We start from the raw sequence: 21,999 nt of genomic DNA, 5'->3' as shown, positions 1-21,999 counted from the left end.
GTGTACCCTGCACAGTTCAGGAAACAGTCGGCCTGGTCCCAACCTGCTAGGCTTGGTGAGTGTGGACACTGCTCATCAACAAATGTTAACCTTCTTCCTCTTAGATGCTTTTTTTTTTCTTTTTTTTTTTTTTTAGATTTATTTATTTATTATATGTAAGTACACTGTAGCTATCTTCAGACACTCCAGAAGAGGGCGCCAGATCTCATTACGGATGGTTGTTAGCCACCATGTGGTTGCTGGAATTTGAACTCTGGACCTTTGGAAGAGCAGTCGGGTGCTCTTACCCACTGAGCCATCTCACCAGCCCTTTTTTGGTTTTTCGAGACAGGGTTTCTCTGTGTAGCTCTGGCTGTCCTGGAACTCACTTTGTAGACCAGGCTGGCTTCAAACTCAGAAATCCACCTGCTTCTGCCTCCAAGTGCTGGGATTAAAGGCGTGCGCCACCACCGCCCGGCTCTCTTCAATGTTTTTATGAAAAGGAAGAGCTAATGGCTTTTTAAAAGCACAGCACTATTCCTTTCTCACTTAAGGAATGTTTTTGTTTTCACTTGTTTAAAAGTTAGGGGCTTACTATTTTGCACAAGCTGGTCTTAAACTTCAGGTATCAAGTGATTCTCCTGCCTTGGGTTCCTGAGTAGCTGGTGCGGGCCAGGGGCCTGGCCTTGTGTCTTCAGAAACACTAAACCAGCTCTTAAATCCTCCAGGAAGCAGCAGGCGAAGCTTTATTTTCAGCCTCGTGACTGCTCTACTCCCTGTCACACTGCTCCTCAGAGTAAAGACAAATCACCCGGAGCCCTAGACTCTAAAGAAGCAGTTAAGCCGGGCAGGGGTGGCGCACTCCTTTAATCCCAGCACTTGGGAAACTGAGGCAGGCAGATCTCTGTAAACTGAGGCCAGACTGGTCTACAAAGCAAGTCTGGGACAGGCCTGTTAAAGAGAGCAATCCCGCTCAGTACATGGGAGAAGAAAGAAGGCCCAGCAGTGGCGCCACAGGCCTTTAGTTACAAACGCTTTAAAGGCCGAAGCCAACATGTGGTTCAGGGCTACCTTGAACCCCTAGACTCAAGGGATTCTTCTGCCTCAATCTTCTGTGAAGCTGGAATTTGAGAAATACGAGTCATTGCCTGCTCCTTTTTGCTAGTGTTTTTTTGTTTTGAATTTATGACTTTTAATTATCATTAAAGACTGAGTAGTTTAAAAATAATGACAATAATTCAGTAAGTCATTTTGAGTTAATAAAAAGCCATCAACTTAAGACTAATATTAAAAATATAAAATAGTGCTGAGTGGGGGTACAGCCTTTAATCCCAGAACTTGGGAGGCAGAGGCCTACAGGACAGCCACAGCTACTCAGAAAAACCCTATCTGGAACCACTCCCACTTCCAAACATATGTACATACGTGCATGCATGTGTGTGTGTGTGTGTGTGTGTAACAGAGATCAGGAAAAATAAGCAAAACAAAACTCACTGGACACCACTGTATATTTCTAACACATCAATTTATTATGAAAATTGACAATTCAGAGAACTTAAAATATGCATTTATCCTGCTTTTCCAGAAAAAAAAAAACCTATATTCAAGGAAACTATGTTTTTTTGTCTTTTATTTTAAACCCTGTTTTATTATAAACATGTATAAGCAGTGTGCCAAGGACATTTTCATGCATGTGTATTGTATGTTCTGGTCATAGTTATCCTACTACTCTCTCATCTTCTTTCCACTTCCTGACTGCCCTTCCCAATTAATCCCCTCCCACTTCTTGTTTTATGAATCCTGAGGCCGGCCCCCTCTGTGAGGGGAAGATGGCAGGGCTAATCTTGTGCAGATCTCATGGATAACAACAGCTGATCAGGCTTCAGGAACCAATGGCCTTGTCCTGCCAGGATTGAGTGTTCCTCACCATTCCTGCCTCTCCTCCAGTTATTACATTCCCCTGACCTGTATCTTCTCCTATGGTGTTCTCGAAATCCTGAAGGAATGGTGTAAATGTCCCACTTATGGCTGATCACTTGTAAGCCTTGGCAGTTATCACTGTATACTGCAAAAATAAGTTTCTCTGACCAAAGCTGACAGTGGCATTAATCTATGGGCATAAATACAGACACTTAGAAGGAATCTGGTGGGCAAATTATGTCCACTTACCAAAACAGCAGCTGTAGCATGCATGCTAGGGTCTATGGACTACCAAGTCATAGGCTTCTGCCCATGTCTACAGTACCAGGTATGAACAGACCTCAACTCCAATGAGAAGTGGCAGGCTACCTTCCTAACAAATGCCTCTATTGCATCAGGGGCACAACTTGTCTGGCAGTCAGTAGGACTGCAAGCAGGGTCCATGGCTCTATTACTCAGAATTCTCTAAACAAACAGAACTGATACAATTAATATATGGCGTTTATTACAAGCTGTGGTCAAAGTCGTTCAACAACACTATGTTTTAGAAGGCCAAGAATCCCATAATAGTTCAGTCCACAAGACTGAATGTGTTAGATGTCTCAATTGAGTGTTGGAGTCCTGGAGGATTTCTTGAGAGATGCTGTTATCTTACCAGTCTCAGTTAGAATGTTGAAGAGTTATGTTCTAATACCAGCAAAGTAGTGCTTCAGCAACAGGATAGAAAACTTGCCAGCAAGAGTGAAGGCAAGCAGGCAAAAAGCAAAACCTATGGTGGTTTGAATATGCTTGGCCTAGGGAGTGGCTCTATTGGGAAGTATGGCCTTGAAGGAGGTGTGTCACTGTGGAGGCAGGGCTTTGAGGTAATATATATGTTCATGTTCTGCTCGGTGTGACACACAGTAGTCTCCTGCTGTTTGTTGCCTTTGAATCAAGATGTAGAACTCTTGCCCCCTGCAGTGGTGGCGCACACCTTTAATCCCAGCACTTGGGAGGCAGAGGCAGGTGGATTTCTGAGTTCGAGGACAGCCTGGTCTACAGAGTGAGTTCCAGGACAGCCAGGGCTACACAGAGAAACCCTATCTTGAAAACCAAAAAAAAAAAAAAAAAAAAAAAAAAAAGAAAAAGGAAGAAGTTGTTTCAGAGGAAAATTTTAATTATGTTGCCTTGAGATTGTTCTTGTGATATTTTGGTGAGAAGATTCAGATTCATTCATTTCATTGACAAAGGAAATCAAATCAACCAAGTTTAGACACTGTCCTGTGATTCACTGTTATGAGGAGTATTTTGATCAAGTATAGCAAGCTTAGAAAGCAAAAATACAAAATGTATGGTTCAAAGAATCAAGGGGCACCAGGACATGCGATGGAGTTGAATCCTATGTTGAAGAATACTACATGGAATTAAGGTAGTGCTGACCTCTGGACAAGATCCTACCCAGCTAAGCATATTATGTTTGCAGTTGAACAAGGGATAGTTATATCATATTAGATGTTATTACGACCTGGTTATTGTTTTCATTTGGACTTTTATCTGGAATGAACTACAGTCCAGAAATAGAGGACAGACCTGTGATCCAGATCTTGAGGCTGAAGACACAGGCTTTTGACCCAAATCTTGAGGCACTGTGGCCATGAATAGCACAGTTGTACATACCTTTAATCGCAGGAGACAAAAATCAAGCATATTTCTGAGTGCAAGGCCAACCTGGCACAGAGCAAGTTCTGGGTGAAGAAAAGCTTAAGTCCAGGTGTGGTGGTGCGCACCGTTAATCTAAGCATTCAGGAGGCAGATCCATACAGATCTCTTGAGTTCAACGTCAGTCTACAGAGCAAGTTCCAGGATAGTCAAGCTTAGGCAGTGAATGAAATCACTGAAAACAGAAAGCTGGTAAAGATTTAATAGAATAAGGAGGCTGACTATGTTCAAGCCCCAGTAAGTAGCAGAACTCAGCAGCTTTGGCTATGTGGCTCTGGCTTTAGAGTCAAGGACAGAAGAGACTACTGGGGCAATGGATGCTGGTTAGTTGGAGCTAAGAAATTCGTGGTGGTTAAGAAGAGATCAGCATCAGGCAGGGCAGTGGTGGCACATGTCTTTAACCTCAGCACTTGGGAGGCAGAGGCAGGTGGATTTCTGAGTTCAAGGCCAGCCTGGTCTACAGAGTGAGTTCCAGGACAGCCAGAGCTGTACAGAGAAACTCTGTCTTGGAAAAAGAGAGAGAGAGAGAGAGAGAGAGAGAGAGAGAGAGAGAGAGAGAGAGAGAGAGAGAGAGAGAGAGAGAGAGAGGAGACCAGCATCACTGATCATCTTTTGGGAAATGTTTCCTGAAAGCACAAAGAAGTTGTGTTCCAGAGATAATCAAGGTTGTACCTTGTGCTGCAACTGGATTTGGTAATATGTAAGAGTTACCCAGATGGTTCTGGTTTTGAAGACATGAAGAGGTCATGGAGAGCAGCTGAGGCTCGGCACTGTGAGAGGCCATCGGTGAAGGTGCAGCCTCAGGTGCAGTTGATGGTCCAGGACTGAAGGGGTCATCAAAGAAGTTGAGACTGGCACCATGACGTGAGTCTATGAGAGACTATTGGTAAAGCCTAGTTGCATTGGAAGACCCCAGTGTATTGGAGATGCCAGTACCATAGGATGATCACCAAGAACAGCAGTGGCAGTGGAGTGGAGTTAACCTGAGCCTAGGTTGCCACAGAGAGCAGAACTGGAGAAGTGAGTGCTCCAAGCCCTTTGGAGGAGCCCAGAAGATCATGTGTGAATCCCAGACACTGGAACAATAGCTATAACATTGAAGTTGCCTTGGAGACTCCAAGATGTTAGAGATACCACAGCAGTGGGATACCTGCTGAAGAAAGCTGCTAACGGGGAGTGTAATCAGCCCAGTCAACAAAGATGAAAGAAGTTGGAGATCTGAAGAGTGCTTTGACATCAGATATGGAGATGTGCAGAGTTTGGAGTTTAGAGATGAGGTAAGTTAATGACCAAGATTATCCATCATAACAGCTAAGATTGTTGATGACAATAATCCCCCAAGAAGCCTGCACAGAGGCTTGTCTCTATGAGGGCCGACCACTAGGGAGTTAGCTTCCATCTAAGCTCCAACCTCCCATCTCCACTTCTCTGTGTCCTGTAGTCAGAGTGGGTGATGTTTTCAGCAATGGTGTCTAAGGTCTAGTTGTGGCAACTGCCTCAGGGCCTTCCTTGGCCAACAGTTTATAAGGAGGTAGCTCAGTTCTGCCTCTAAGATTTTCACTTGCCAGCCTATGGCTTCTGACAGCAACTTTCCTCACCCACGAAGGTGCCTCCGCTCACACATTTTCTTTTTCCACTAGCTTACTAAGAGCCAGATTCCCTCATGGCTGTTCCATACATTTTTAGTTTTAGATGCCCCTCCCTCCTGTGCCTGAGAGCCCCTCCTCCATTTTCATATCACCTGTATTGGGCTATCACCCCCCGACTGCCTTTATCCCTGTCTCATGGGCCCACTTCTAGTTTCCTGGATTCTACAAACACCGCAGACTATGTGACATATTGTATTTATTGATTTGCATATGCTTGACTGTTCCTGCATTTCCAACATTCAAAGTTCCTTGATTGTAAACTTTCATGCTCTAGTCATTTTTGAGTCTAAAAGACCTCATTTAATAATAAAAATTCCTTGTGTGTACACTCTACATTTGGGGGAGGGGGTTCGAGACAGGGTTTCTCTGTTTAGCCCTGGCTGTCCTGGAACTCACTTTGTAGGGTACTGAAATCACCCACAACTACTGTGGTGCAGTTAATGGAGATCCCATTCCTGTCTCCCTTTTGCTAAGGATTGAAAAAACTTTTTTTTTTTACAACATTTATATATAGAAGTGGAAAGGTCAGAGGACAACTTTTTAAGAGTCATTTCTCTCTTTCCACCACATGGACCCCAAAGAGCCAGACTCATGTCATTAGGCTTGGTGGCAATGCCTTTACCCACTGAGCCAGAGGACGTCTGTAGTGAGTTCCTGGCTGACTTGTTCTAAGTGAGCAGTTAGATGGGTCCCTGGTGTTCTCTTGCCTCAGCTGGTCTTTGCTTGTGCTGGGTGCTGTGTGATAGAAGAGTATGTGTGAGCCCGTTGCTTCACTGCTATTTCAGTTACCTGCACTAGAGTGTGGGGGAGGGAAGGTGGTAAGGCATTGTATGAGTGGGGTCCCCACGTCCCCTGACCCTGGGGTCTCACTTCACTCCCCAGTGGAAGCTGGTTAGCCATGCATTCCATCAGAAGCTCCCAGCAGCTTCTATATTACCTACCATTCAAAGCTAGCTCTGAAATTCCTGCAAGAAGTAGCAAGACAGACACTATGCTTATAAATACATGCAACAAGAGCATGACAGTCACTGATAAGAAACATAGCAACCAGAACACCGTAAGACAAAAATCGTGTGACAGTGGTACATTTGTCTCTTGGTATCTTGTACTGTATTCACTTTCCTTGTGGTAAGTCACATAATGGCTATGACATGAGATGAATTCTTTCTAGAATTTTCCATTTAACATTTCTGAACCAGGGTCAACCACTGGTTGCAAAGACTGAGGAGAAGAGGAAGATACTGTAGACCTGTGTAATCAAAAAGGAGCCAATCAGTGATCAAAGACCTAACAGGACAAACTCCAGAGCCAAATGGCTTCACTGGTTAACCCTACTTAACATTTGAACACTCAGAAACTAACACTAATCTTGCTCCAACTCTACCCAGAGAATTAGAGTATATTGCCAGACTCGTGATGTGCTGCCATCTTGACAGTAAACACAAAGACACAAAGAGAGAAGAAAACTACAGCTCTATATAACCAGTAAATCCCGAAGCAAAGGGCTTTAAATCAGCATCACGTAAGGAGGATTATAACTTCCTCCCATGTGGCACCTGGATGGTTCAATATAGAAGAGTCACTATGTTCAAGCTGTCACACTAAAATAACAATCATCAATGTACCACACTAGTACATTAATCATCAATGTACCACATGAATACATTAATCATCAATGTACCACACTAGTACATTAATCAAGGAAAACTAAGGGGAACAAAAACCATGCAAATGAATCCAGAAGAGGCTGGAGAGATGGCTCAGTGGTTAAGAGCACTGACTGCTCTTCCAGAGTTCCTGAATTCAGTTCCTAGCAACCACATGATGGCTCACAACCATCTGTAATGGAATCTGATTCTCTCTTCTGGTGTGTCTGAAGACAGTTACAGTATACGCCTACACATAAAATAAATAATTTAATCCCAGCACTTGGGAGGCAGAGGCAGGTGGATTTCTGAGTTCGAGGCCAGCCTGGTCTACAGAGCAAGTTCCAGGACAGAAACCCTGTTTCACACCACACACCCCCGCCCCCCCCCCAAAAAAAGAAGAATACAGAAAATTTGACAAATCTTAGCATTCTTTTGTGATAAAACAAAACATTCAAATGAGGCAAAAGAGTAAACTTTAACATAATGAAAGCTATATATGACAGGCACACAGTAAACATACTTTTTGTTGTTGCTGTTGTTTGGTTTTTTTGTTTTTTTGTTTTTTTGGTTTTTTTTGGTTTTTCGAGACAGGATTTCTCTGTATAGGTATAGCCCTGGCTGTCCTGGAACTCACTTTGTAGACCAGGCTGGCCTCGAACTCAGAAATCCGCCTGCCTCTGCCTCCCGAGTGCTGGGATTAAAGGCGTGCGCCACCATGCCCGGCTGTTGTTTGGTTTTTGAGACAGGGTTTGTCTATGTATTTCTGGCTGTCCTGGAACTTGATTTGTAGACCCGGCTGGCCTCCATCTCCCAGAGATCCTGCTGCTTCTGCCTCCTGGGATCAAAGGTGTGCACACCACGACCAGCTTAGTGAACATACTTAAGGGAGGATAAAAAAAAAGCTGTTCCCTTAAGATCCAACGGTACATGTCTGTGATCTCAGTATGTGGAAAGCTGAGATAGGGAGATTGATGCAATCTGAGACTAGCCTGGGCTACTTAGAGAGAGGCCAGTCAGTGCTTATTAGCAAAACAAAGCAAAAATGGAAATTCAACATAGAAATAGAGATCCTACACAAAGCAATAAGACAAGAAATAAGAATAAGGCCTGGCTGGCACAGTCATGCACACCTTTAATCCCAGTACTCAGGAAGCAGATCTTAGTGAGTCCAGGACAGCCTGGTTTACAGAGTGAGTTTCCGGACAGCAAGAGCTACAACAGTGAGACCCTAAAACAAAGCAAAACAAGAAATTGGGGGGCTGGAGAGATGGCTCAGCGGTTAAGAGCACTGACTGTTCTTTCGAAGATCCTGAGTTCAAATCCCAGCAAGCACATGATGGCTCATAGCCATCCATAATGAGATCTGATGCCCTCCTTTGGTGTGTCTGAAGACAGCTACAGTGCATTTACATATAATAATAAATAAAATAATGAATAAAATCTTTAAAAAAAAAAGCACAGACTGCTCTTCCAAAGGTCCTGAGTTCAAATCCCAGCAACCACATGGTGGCTCACAACCATCTTTAATGAGATCTGACGGCCTCTCTGGTGTGTCTGAAGACAGCTATAGTGTACTTAGACATAATAAATAAATAAATCTTTAAAAAAAAAAAAGAAATTGGGAATAAAGGCCCTAAAGACTACACATGGGAACACATCAGCAGTAAAAACAAAATCAGCAAAGTCATAAAATGTGAGTCAACAAAGAGAAAACAGTTTTGTAATTATACACAAATAACAAAGAATACGAACAGAAAACATAAAAATCTATTCCATTTACAATCAGGTGGTAGCACAGTCTGTCATCCCGAGGGAGGTTATGACAAACATATTCTCAGTTCAAAGCCAGCCTGGCTCCATACTGAGTAGCAAGGTGAAACCTTATCTCAAAAGAACAAAAACAAAAACAAAAACGTAAGGGCTGGGAACCTAATTTAGCAGTAGAGTTCTTGTGGAGCATGTACAAAATCCTACATTTGGTCCCTAGCACAATGCCCACAAAATCTGCCATTTGAAATAGCACTAAAAAAAAAAAAATAATAATAAAACCCTCCTAGTGACGCCAGGGATGTAGATCAACAGAATGTCTGCCCAGCAGGCAAATAGCCCTGGATTCAGTGAACACCCTGTAAACCAGCATGGTGAGGCATGCTTGTAATTCTAATCCTCCAAGAAAAGGCAGGAAGATCAGGAGCTCAGGGTTATGAGACCCCATCACAAAATCAGCAGGAACAGCAGCAATAAATATAGGATTTGTACATTGAAGATACAAATACAAATGACACATCTGTGGCAGTCAGAGAATAACTTGGGGGAGCTGATTCTCCTTTCCCACCACTTGGGCCTGGAGGGGGTGAGCTCAGGTCATCAGGCTTGGGGGCAGGAGTCTTTACCCACTTAGCCATCCTTCTAGCCCTAAAAGTCTTCATTACTGGGCTGCAGCGATGGCTTAGGGGTTAAGAGCACTCTCTGCTCATCCAGAGGTCCTGAGTTCAATCCCCAGCAACCACATGGTGGCTCAAAACCATCTACAGTGTGATCTGATGCCCTATTCTGCCATGAGGTGTATACATGCAGATAGAACACTTATACATAAAATAAATAAGTAAATATTTTTTTAAAAAATTGACTTCATTACTGTTTATCATGACACCAGAGCGAAGTAGTTCCTGTATTTCAGATCAAAGTCTCGATGGCATGTATCTAAAGATTCACTAGGATCTTAGAGGAGCTCAAAGACCCTAAACAGTCTTGAAAAAACAAAGCTGGAGGCTCATACTTACGACTTCAAATTGTTTCTACAAGCTGGCATGGTGGCGTAAGCCTGTGATCCCAGCACTCAGGAGGCAGGGACAGGAGGGTCTCTGTCAGGACTGCAGAGTGAAACCTTGTCTCAAACAAACAAATGAACAAACCAGAAACATTTTTACAAATCGATAAAATCAAAACTATTGGGTCACAGAATAAACACAGATGCACACCACAGTTCAACACCACAGGATGCAGAGCTCAGGAAGCAGCTCTCCTGAATACAGCCACATGGCATCTGCACACTGTTCACTGAAGCAGGATGCCCAGCTCGGGAAGCAGCTCTCCTGAATACAGCCACATGGCATCTGCACACTGTTCACTGAAGCAGGATGCCCAGCTTGGGAAGCAGCTCTCCTGAATACAGCCACATGGCATCTGCACACTGTTCACTGAAGCAGGATGCAGAGCTCAGGAAGCAGCTCTCCTGATGTATATGCAGTCAAATAACTTTCAACAGGGGTAACAGGTCCACTCAGTGAGGAAAGTCTTCTCAACTATGATAGGTCTGGCGAAACCAGACATCATATGGAATGAAATCGGATCCTTAGACTGGATATCTAAGTACCTCCAAAGGGACCAGAAACCTAAATAAGAGAAAACCTGACACTGTAAAACCTAGAAGAAAAATGTCATGACACTGGATTTGGCATTTCTAGATCAGATGCCAAAGCTACTGGCAACAAAAAATAAAATAGATGAGTTCAAAATTAAAAACACTGGGGGGCAGGTAAAAACAAGGGTAGAACATTTGTTTTGCATAAGCAAAGGCCTGGCTTCAATCTCTAGCAACAAACCAATCAACCAAACAAACAGACAATAAAAAACATCTGTGCATGCCAGGCATGGGGACATACTGCCTGTAACTGCAGCATTTGTGAGGTTATGAAAGGAGAATTAATCATCAGGAGTTCAAGGCCAGCCTCAGCCACACTTCAAATGCAAGGCCATTCTGGGTTACACAGACTCTATCTCAAAAAAAAGAAAAAAAAAAAAGCCAACCAAGAAACTGGGGGCTGGAGAGATGACTCTGCCTGCTCTTCCAGAGGTCCTGAGTTCAATTCCCAGCAACCACATGGTGGCTCATAACCATCTGTAATGGGATCCAACACCCTCTTCTGGTGTGTCTGAAGACAGCTACAGTGTACTCATATACATTAAATTAAAAATAAATACATATCTTTAAGAAACAAACAAACAAACAAACAAACAAACTGGGGACAGAAAGATGGCTAGGTAGTCTTAGCTGGACATGGTGGAGCACCGTTATTTAATGCTAGCACTCAGCAAACTGAGGCAAGTAGGTCTCTGAGAGTTCCAAGCCAGATGAGTCTACAAGTAAGTTTAGGGCCAGCCAGGGCTACAAAATGACACCCTGTATCAGAAAACAAAACTAACAAGTAAACAATCAATAATAATAAAATAAATACAATTTTGCTACTAAAGTGATAGCTCAGTGGATAAGAGGACAGGTTGCTCTACCAGAGGAACTGTGTTCAGTTCCCAGCACCCACATGGGCGACTTACATCTTTCTGTAACTCTCTCGTTTCAGGAGATACTACACACTGTTCTGGTCTCTGTAGGTACCTGTCACATATGAGGTGAACCAGTATACATGCAGTCAAAACACTCATACACACAAAATAAAAATCAATATTTAAAAAAAAATTAAAGAAGCCGGGTGTGGTGGCGCACGCCTTTAATCCCAGCACTTGAGAGGCAGAGACAAGCGGATTTCTGAGTTCAAGGCCAGCCTGGTCTACAAAGTGAATTCCAGGACAGTCAGGACTATACAGAGAAACCCTGTTTCAAAAAACCAAAAAACAAAAAAAAAGTAAAATCTTTTAAAAACAAAAACCTCAAGAAACAATGGGAAAATCTGTTTGCCAAAAGACAGGGCCAAATCATATATTTGATATTTGGATAGTACACTGTAGGCCTGAGTACCAGAGGCCTTCCACGGAGATCTCTGGCCAGGCCTGGTGCGAGGGTTCAGAAGAGAAGTGAGTGTGGGCAGGGAGGGGAAGTTGCTTCCTCACTTCTGCTGCAGTGGTCGGTCGGCTCCACCTCCATCTCGGCCATGCTGTGCAGTAATTCCATGCTGCCCTGCACTGAGTAGGGTCGGGCTGGGACGAGAAGCCAACTAGCCAGTGCAGCAGAGCCTCAGGAGGTGCTTCAGGAGACCAGGTCTCTTCCTGAGTGTTACAGCTCTTAGGACAAAAGTCTTGGACGACTGAGTAGTTCCCGAACCCCTAATCCTTCCGGATAGGACTCTTATATACAGTTTTAGGACGGGTAAGGGTCTGACAACAGGTACTTCTCATTGGTTTGCTCTGAGAGCTTTGGGGAAACCTTATTTGCAGGGCTTAGTGGAGGGAAGGCTTAGTGCTGCTCCTACGTGACTGATGGCCACATACCTCGGGGTGGGGTGGGAGGGGGACCCGAGGCTGTGGGAGGCTGAAGGTACATGACAGGAGCTAGAGACCTAGGAGGCATAGTCAAACACCTGCTGTCCCATGCAGGTGGAAATCACCACCCATGGGGTCACTGGGGTTCCAGATCTTTGCTTGACTGGGGCCAGGCTGTCTGTGCATGCCCCCCCCCATACATAATGTAAAAATAACTAAAATGAATGAAGAAAAATTCAAAACAGTCTAATTTTTTAAAATTAACAAGAGTTGGATATGTAAAGAAGATACACAAATAATCAACAAACATAAAAAAAATACTACCCACTCCCAATCACTAGAGAGATAGAAATAAACAACACAATATACTACAGTTTACACTCTTAAGGACAGGTACGCCCAAAGGACATAGGGCAATAAGTTTGTTTTGTTTTGTTTTGTTTTGTTTTGTTTTTTTGAGACAGGGTTTCTCTGTGTAGCCCTGCCTGTCCTGGAACTCACTCTGTAGACCAGGTTGGCCTCAAACTCAGAAATTTACCTGCCTCTTCCTCCCAAGTGCTGGGATTAAAGGTGTGTGCCACCACTGCCCAGCTAATTTTTTTAAATAATAAAAGTCTTAGCAAGATATGGATAGATTAGAACCCTGTGCACCGTCAGTGTTGCAGCCACAGTGAATATAAAGTTTCTGATTAAAAAAAAATAAATAGGGCTGGTGAGATGGCTCAGTGGGTAAGAGCACCCGACTGCTCTTCCGAAGGTCCGGAGTTCAAATCCCAGCAACCACATGGTGGCTCACAATCATCTGCAATGAGATCTGGCGCCCTCTTCTGAAATGTCTGAAGACAGCTACAGTGTACTTACAGTGTACTTAATAAATAAATAAATCTAAAAAAAAAATAATAATAAAAAATAAAAATAAATAAATAAATAAAAGTTTAAAAATATTCATGTGCACCAGCAATCCTAAAACTTGAAGGGATCTGCAGTGGTTATGGTAATGCATGCCTTTAATCTAAGCACTTGGAAGGCAGAGGCAGGCAGATCTCTGTGAGTTTGAGGCCATCCTGATCTACAGAGTGACTTCTAAGACAGCCAAGGCCACACAGAGAAATCCTGTTCCAAAAAACAAAAACAAAACAACCAAACAAACTACATATACATAAATATATGTATATATAAATAAATGTTGGCTATTTAGAAACTGGGAAAAGTGGTGAAATGACTCAGTAGTTATGATCACTGGCTGTTCTTCCAGAAGACCCAGATTCAATTACCAGCATCCACATGGTGGTTCACATGTGTAATTCCAGTCCCAGGGGATCCAACACCCTCTTCTGGTCTCCTTGGTCACTGTATGCACATGGTACATAGACACACGTAGGCAAACTACATGTTGTATGTCAACTTAACACAAGCTAGAGTCATCAAAGGAGGAGGAGTCTCAGTTAAGGAAATGACTCCATGAGATCTAGCTGTAAGGCATTTTAGTTAGTGATTTGTGGGGGAGGGCCCAGCCTATTATGGGTGGTGCTATCCCTAGGCTGGTAGATCTTAGGTTCTAGAAGAAAGCAGACTGAGCAAGCCACGAGACGCAAGCCAGTCAGCAGCACTCCTCCATGGCCTCTGCTTCAGCTCTTGCCTCCAGATTCCTGCCCCGCTTGAGTTCCTGTCCTGACTTCCTTCAATGGTGGGCTATGATCTGGAAGCGTAAACTGAACAAACCCTTTCCTCCCCAACCTGCTTTTTGGTCACGGTGTTTTCATCACAGCAGTAGAAACTCTGAGACACTCATATATATATAAAATAAAAATAAATGAATCTGCCAGGCAGTGGTGGCACACACCTTTAATCCCAGTACTTGGGAGACAGGTAGGTGGATCTCTCAGTTTGAGGCAAGCTTGGTCTACAGGGTGAGTTCCAGGACAGCCAGGACTACACAGAGAAACCCTGTCTCGATTAACAGATAAATAAGTAAACAACAAAAACAGTGGTGGGGGTGGGGGGAACTCTTATATCACACATTAAGAACAGATTATGCCAGAGGCTGGAAATCCCAGAGACCCACAATAGAACCAAACACAAATGGCAAAAAAAAAAAAAAAAAAAAAAAAGATTATAATAATTCCTAATGGTATCTTGCTATATTCATAGATTGGCATCTAGCCCAATTGTCATCAGAGAGGCTTCATCCAGCAACTGATGGAAACTGATGCAGAGACCCACATTAGTTGGGAGCTTGGGGAATCATGTGGAAGAGAGTGAGGAAGGGTTGCAGGAGCCAGAGAAGTCAAGGACACTACAAGAAAACCTACAGAATTAACCGACATGAACTCATAGGGGTGTACAGAGACTGAACCACCAACCAGAGAGCCTGCATGGGCCTGTCTATGTTAGTGTTGTGTAGCTTGGTCTTTTTGTGGGACTCCTAACAGCAGGGGTAGGAGCTGTCTCTGACTGTGTTGCCTGCTTTTGGGACTCTTTCCCCCTACTGGGTTGCGAAGAGGAGGCCTAGTCTTACTGCAACTTGATATACAATGGCTGATTGATGTCCGCTGAGGCCAGCTCTTTTCTGAAGAGAAACTGAGGAGGACTTGGGGGTGGGATTTGGGGTGGGGCTGGAAGAAGAGCAGGGAGGGGAAACTGCAGTCTGGATGTAAAACAAACAAATAGATTATGGCCAAACTTAGTGGAGTATGCCTTTCATCCCAGCAGCCTTTAATTCCCATACTCAGAGGGTGAGGCAGGTGGATCTCTGTTAGTCTGAGGCTAGTCTGGTTATATAGCAAATTCCAGACAGCCAGGACTAACGTAGAAAGACCTTGTTCCAAAACAGCTTAAAAAATACACACCTATCACTGGCTCGCTCTCACACTCCATAGCTAATAAACATGGTTCTGAGAGGAAGAAAGACCTAGAAACTCCATCTGGGAGGCTATGTGAAGCTGCCCGCTGTGCCTCTACAGCCTATGCTTGGGTCAGGAAGACTTAAAAAACCCCAAACCTTCCTTCCCTTCCCTTGTCATGTCATCTAGAAAGAAAGGTCAAACTGGGGGAGACAAGACCCCACTGTCCTTTGCTGGATTATACACTTGATCTTAGCCAAAAGGCCGAGAAGCGATCCTTTGCTGGATTATAAACCAGAGCAGCGCTTAGGTGTGTCTGTCACATGGGGAAGAAAGGACACAGAAACGGTGCCCAGGTGGCACAGCTCCCTAGCCTGGCTGTGCCCAAGGAATGGTGGGGGTGGGGCAGGCAGACTGCTTTAGGACTGACTGCAAATGGATCAGAGACCTACACGCTGAAGGCATGTAGGAGGGCCAGGGCTGTGTTGCCCCGTGGGCTGCAGAGCTGAGAAGGGTGTAACTGAGAGAAGCTGTTGTAGAGAACTGGTGTGTGGTGGGGAGCTTTTATTATAAAGGTAACAGGGAGTCTTGTGGTAGGGTAAGGTATTAAGAGTCAAATGCTTGCTAAAGCAGTGGTGAGCCAGGCCCAGGGCAGGAGCTTCCCAGGCCTGACAGCATCTCCCACCAGCTGCAGGGAATAAAGGAGACACTTCCCAGAGCCAGAGTGTGGTTGGTTCTGCAAAATAAGAGTATTAGTGTGGGAAGGGAGGCTCTGAGAGAACAGAACTGGACAGGTGAGGTCCAGGGCCATGGGGCCCTCCCACAGGCTGGTCTTCCAGGCCTCACTAAAGTCTGTACCCAGCACACACATTCTGTTCTGCTAGGAGCTCAAGGTCAAGTCCAAGTTGTTCTAATATAGAAAAGTGGCTCTGGGTGTATGAGGCATTTTCTATAGTAGCCCGGATCTGGCAGAGATCTGCAAACAGTTTGCACCACGGGAAAAAGGGAGAGTTTCTAAGCATCTGAGGAAGGTACAAGGCTGCAAGAGGAGAAGCTGAGCTCTCGGGAGGTGGGCGAGGTGGGTGACAGGAGATGCCAACCAATGAAAGGATATGAGAGAGCAGACCACACTCTGCAGCACACATGGGTCCCATCCTCAGCACAGCAACACAACAATATGCGAAAACTCACAAGGAGAACAGTGGTGCTAGGTCATGGGCCTCATGAGGAGGACTCACAAGGAGGACTGTGATGCTAATCAGTGGGACTCACAAGGTGGAGAACAGTGTTTAGTGGTTCTAGTTGTGGAGAAACAAACATGGTTTCTTTTCTACATTTTCTATCAACAAGCAGATACTGACTTATTTATTAAAATTAAGGTCACAAAGGAAGTTGCCAGCAGCTCAGTGGCTTCTCAGGGACACCCAGCAGAGACTGGTCCTGCCATATTTGTGTTCCGTATGTGTCATCATGAGGTTGTGGCCTTAACACCAGGCCTGGTGTCAGTGTGGTCCTCTGAGAAAGGAGATGGAAAGGGGACGTACACCTTGCTGGGCTAACACCTATACCATACCAGACTCCACATGGCCTAGGTCTCAGCTTCCCCATCTGAATATCCCATCTCTGGCCACATGGCAGCCTAGAATCTGGTCATCTAGAATGGGCCCTGGAGGTGCTCTCTGGGGCACAAAGTAAAGGCCCTAGGGAAGATGCAGCTGGAGTCACCTCTGCAGCCTCATCTGGCAGAGCTCAGCAAGAGCATCTGGGAACATATTCCCCCTAAGAGCTCCAGGGAAGGAAGCATTTCATAAACTAAGTTTGGCGTTTTCAAGAAACTCAACAGGCCACTTTCAAACATCAAGAGGAACCACAGAATACACAACTCTGCCCGCATCCTTCATCCTCTGCATCCTTACACAAGTAACCTCCTTCAGCCCGTACTGGTCAGAAAAGCCTAGGAACTCCTGGGTGGACATCTTACTGCAGTGGAAGCTGATACGGTAATTCCTAGGTTCCCCAGCTGAGGATCGGGGACACCCAGGCCTGGGGGCATCTAGGGTCCTCTCACCCAACTATTCCCAGGAGGTTTCATAGGAAGATCTCCTGCAGCTGAAGTGAACACACACAAGTTTGAGGGGCAGGAAATTCACTGAGGAAGGCAACACTGAGGCTGGGCCACAGGGTGGAGACAGGGAACCCAATCAGCTACCCCCCCCAAGGTAGCCAGTGACCCAGCAGGGCCCCCCCCCCCCCAAGCAGGGGCCTTTGTTTATAACCAGGTCACTACAGGCCTCCAGAGACTGGATGGCAGCACACCATGCCACTGTGAGTCACTCTGAGCAGGGGATGTGAGGTTTCTTAGTTTCATATCTGTTGCTGTCATAAAGTGCTCTGAGAAAAAGCAAGGCAGGCTATCTGGCTTGGTGGCACATACTGTTAATCCCAGCACCTGGGAGGGAGAAGCAGCTCATCAGACCACACCCACAGTCGGGGGGGGGGGGGGTGCAGGAGAAAGAATGTACTCGATCCCTTGCTCCCTTGATCAGCTCCGCCTCAAACACCTCATCCAGTCCATGCGGTTCAGGACACTCTGCCTACAGAATGGTGCCCCCAGTGGACTGGGTCTCCCCACATCAATTAAGACAAACCCTCCCCAGACATGCCCACAGGCCCCTAATGTAGACAATCCCTCATTAACACTCTCTTCCTGGTGATTCTAAGCTGTGTTAAGTCAATAATTAAAGCTAACCAGCATACCTGGTGTATTAGTGTTCTCTAGAGTAACAGAACTTATAGAATGAATCAATATCCTCTTCCATATAGAATGGCTTACAGGCTGGGGTCTAGCTAATCCAACAATGGTTGACTATGAACCGAAGGTCCAAGAATCTAGTGATTGTTCAGTCCACTGGATAACTCAGCTGGTCTTTAGTATGCACCAGAATCCTGAAGATGTAGATTCTAATGCCAGTGAAGGAGTGGATTTGCTAGGGAGGGTGGGAGGAAGCAGGCAAAAATAGACAGCTTCCGTCTTCTATGTCCTTATATAGGCTTCCAACAGAAGGTATGGCCCAGATTAAAGGTGGGTCTTCCCACCTCAAACATTCAGATTAGAAGTGGATCTTTCCACTTCAAATGGCCAAATTAACCAAACCAAATCAAACCAAACAAAAAACCACACAAAACAACAACAACAAAAATCCCTCAACGGTGTGCCCAACCATTTTGGATTTTAGTTAATCACAGATGTAGTCAAACTGGCAACCAACAATAGCTATCACATGTGACAAAGGCAGACGGCCAGTTTGGGCTGGGCTCCTCCAGTCAAGTAGGCAAGGTTCTTGTGAGGCAGCCAGGCCAACTGACCACACCCACCCCTGGGGCTGAGACACAATTTGGAACTATTTGAGTATTCGGCCTAGAAATGCTTGCAACCTGGGTCTATCAGGATTCCAGAGCCCACCACCCAGAGGAGGAACACAATGATCACCCATAGCAGAACAGAGCTGCTTGAGCAAGGGGCCTCCAACTGAAGATCTGCACACACTGATACCAGGACGACTCCTCTGCCCCAATGCAGAGTTATTCAGACCCTGAAGGTGCAGCAACATCACCAGTCAACACCAGCATATCATAAAATAGGACTAGACACCTCTAAGGAGAACCAGGGTACTTTGAGAGCTTTTGGAATAGACCTCACCACAGCAGGGACCAGGTCCCATGGTCAGCCAACAGTCTCCAAGTGTGTCACGAGTATCGAAGTTTGCTCAAGTGGCACCACCTCCAAGATACCCACAGAGATACGACGGAAGGGAACACACAGAGGATCAGCAGGTATCTAGAATATATAGGCAATCCAAGCAAGGCAGCACATACCTTTAATCTAAGCACTCAGGAGGCAGAGACAGACGGATCTTTATGAATTTGAGGCTAGTCTGGTCTACATAGCATGTTCTAGGTCAGCTATGGCTACATATGAGACCGGACTCCAAAAGCAAACAATATGTACGTGTGTTCATCCATATATGTATGTAAAGAGCTAGAGGCTGCTGTGTGTCAGGATTATCGCTCTCTACCTTATTCTTGGGAGGCAGGTCTCTCACTGATGGTTGATAGGTTGACAATCCTCTGGCCTCTGGCCTCTGGCCTCCACAGTACTGGGGTTATAGCCTCAAGCATGTAAATATGCTCAATTTTTAAAAACTAAGATGAAGATTTGAACTCAGGTCCTCACACTTGAGCAGTGAGCACTCTTACCTGTTGAGCCATCATCCCTGCCTCCAATACTTGGTCTTTTTAGTGAAAGCAATAAGTACTAGCTAGGTACTGAATGCGTCACATGTGAAAGCAAATCTGAGACCTGGAAGATACAGAAACGTGTGTGTGTGTGTGTGTGTGTGTGTGTGTGTGTGTGCGCACGCGCGCGCGGTTCGCATAGACACTCACACACACACACACTCACACACACACACTCACACACACTCACACACACACACACATACACACACACACACACACACACACCACCCTTTTAAAGTGAACATGGTCTCCCTTTACTAAAACTTAGGCAGCTGAATTCATGAACTGGGAAAGCAGCAGGAGTTAGCACCTCCCAAGTACAAGGGAGCCTTACCCTTGGAAAAGCACCTTCCTGATCAAGTCTCTCTGTTACGTCAAAATAAATTCAAGGCAGATTAAATCTTGAGTGTAAAAGCCTAAGGTGGCAGCATCTAGTAGAAGACAGACAGACAGACACTATTTATGTAGCCACATGCCAGGGAGGGTGGACACCACAGAGGGCTAGAGTAATCCTAGAGAAGGAAAACAGTCCATGTTTCTTAGTAAGTATGAGAAATTTCGATAATCAAGAACTGCCAGGTTGAGGCCAGGCATAGTGGCACACGCCTTTAATCCCAGCACTCAGGATGCAGAGGCAGGCGGATTTCTGAGTTCCAGGCCAGCCTGGTCTACAAAGTGAGTTCCAAGACAGCTGGGGCTATACAGAGCAACCCTGTCTCAAAAAACAAAACAAAACAAACAAAACAAGAACTGCCAGGTTGGAGAGATGGCTCAGTGGTTAAGAGCACTGACTGCTCTTCCAAAGGTCCTGAGTTCAAATCCCAGCAACTACATAGTGGCTCACGACCATCTGTAATGAAACCTGACGCCCTCTTCTGGTGCATCTGAATACAGTGTACTTAGATATAATAATAAATAAGTCTTTAAAAAAATTGCCACAGACAAAGATGTAATTATGCAAGAGGCAGAGAACTGGTATCGATACTACTTAAAAACTTGAACTAATGGGCTAAAACCATCAATCCCTCAGGGGAACCTTGGTGCTGGACACCACCAGGTACACTTCTGAGAGGTGGCAGAAGACTGGTTTAGTTGTGAGAAGGGAACATTATTACCCAGGCCTTGCATCGAGGTGTGTCACTCCCTCACATTGCCTTTAGGTTCTCCTTCTTCAGGGAGTCCCATTAATTCAATCTCAAACCCCAAATTTGCAATTGTCCTTGTTCATCTCCTCAGAGAGCTGGGAATTCCTCCGCTGCATGTGAAGATGCAATGCTTGCAGTGAGCATGCGGTGCCACAGTGCTCAGTGACTAAAGGTGAGCAAGGGGGGCACACAAGTGCAACTAACCTCGTCTACCTTAGCTCCAAGGGCCCCTGTACACAGAGACACACTGTACGATAGAACAGAACAGGAAGCCATAAGCCAGAGCCAAGATTTTGCTTGCCAATCTATGAAATGGGCCCAGACCAAAGCAGAGACAGTACAAATGATGCCAACCATGCCTTCAAAACCCAGAACAGGCATGAATAATCAATCAAAAACAGCAGAAAACAGACAGACAAAGGAAGAGAATGAAAGAGAAAGGGGCAAAGAAAAATGGGAAGAAGGAGCTAGAAGCAGAGAGGGAAGAAAGGACAAGAAAGGAGGATGCCAGAATAAAGAGAACGTTTCAGGTATGTCCTGAGTATTACTAGGGCCATTATTTGAGCCCTGGCTAACCTGGCCTCCTGATGTGTACCAGCCTATGACAAGCTGACAGGGTCTGAGCTTACCCAGCTCATACAGGATCCTGGATTTGATCCCCAGCATCAAAAGGGAAATAGTATGAGGGGTGCAGCTCCTCTTTCCACTGTTGTCCCCCTATGATGTCACTTGTTCTATAGGAAGTGCCATGGGCCAGGGCCTGGACTCTCTGGTCCAGTAAGCCCTGGACAGAGCCTAAGCTTTTTTAGCTCAGAAACCACTGACTATACACTAAAATGCTCAGTGGACTATACACTGAAATGTTTGGTCAAATACTGACCTTTCTATACATGAAGAGACATGGCTTGTCTAGCCAGAATCTTCCCACACCCAAGTTCTCTAGTCACAAGTGAAGAGAAATCAGACCAACCTATCCATCCACTGTGCCTAATATCCCTTAAGAGAGGGCCCTCAAACATCTAGAAGCCTGGTGCTCCTGGGTGTGCAGCTACCACCTTCTTCTCCCCAGCACACCATTATGGGGCCAGATTTCCCCTCAGGGTATAGTGTTGGCAGACCAGAACTCAGTGACTGAAAAGGGGATAGAGAGTATGGACAGCTGTGATGGATAAACAAGAATGGCCAGGGGGACTCCTTGTAACTATCAGCCATTCTGCCCCAAAGCAATCACCAAAGAGTGTTAAATGCCATCAAAGTGTCTCTTCCATTCATAGAGTACCAGAGGACACAGGAACAACCATGCCACCCAGCCTGCCACACTTCATGGGCATCACACCTCTCAATGCCACTGAAGCTGGCAGCCATAATTCACAGATGAACAAAGTAACCACCTCAGCCAAGCCAGTCCACACAGCAGGGCTATGATTAGAGCATTGTTACTGGATCTCCTACCCTCTAGTGGCAGAGGGATGAGGCTGAGAGAGAATAACAGGCACACAAAACTGTAAGGCTCATTCATACTCTGCAGGTCCATGGAGCCTTGGGGCTTATCAGCAGTGGCCAGCTGGAGGCTCCATTCTCCCTTGGGCAGTCAGAAGCA

The 21,999-nt window shown here is 45.3% G+C and overlaps 1 protein-coding gene across 4 annotated transcripts in view; it reads right to left on the bottom strand.

The window, feature by feature from the left end:
• The window catches only part of Arvcf (ARVCF delta catenin family member), a 59,032-nt gene that overhangs the window by 32,018 nt on the left and 5,015 nt on the right, over positions 1 to 21,999 (bottom strand). The gene's annotated exons all lie outside the window — the stretch shown is intronic.

The sequence above is a fragment of the Mus caroli genome, unplaced genomic scaffold, assembly GCF_978045245.1.
Source record: "Mus caroli unplaced genomic scaffold, Mus_caroli_1 scaffold_17, whole genome shotgun sequence".
NCBI classification, from domain to species: Eukaryota; Metazoa; Chordata; class Mammalia; order Rodentia; family Muridae; genus Mus; species Mus caroli.
Note: the sequence above shows the minus strand (reverse complement) of the source record. Positions and strands in the feature narration are given on the sequence as shown.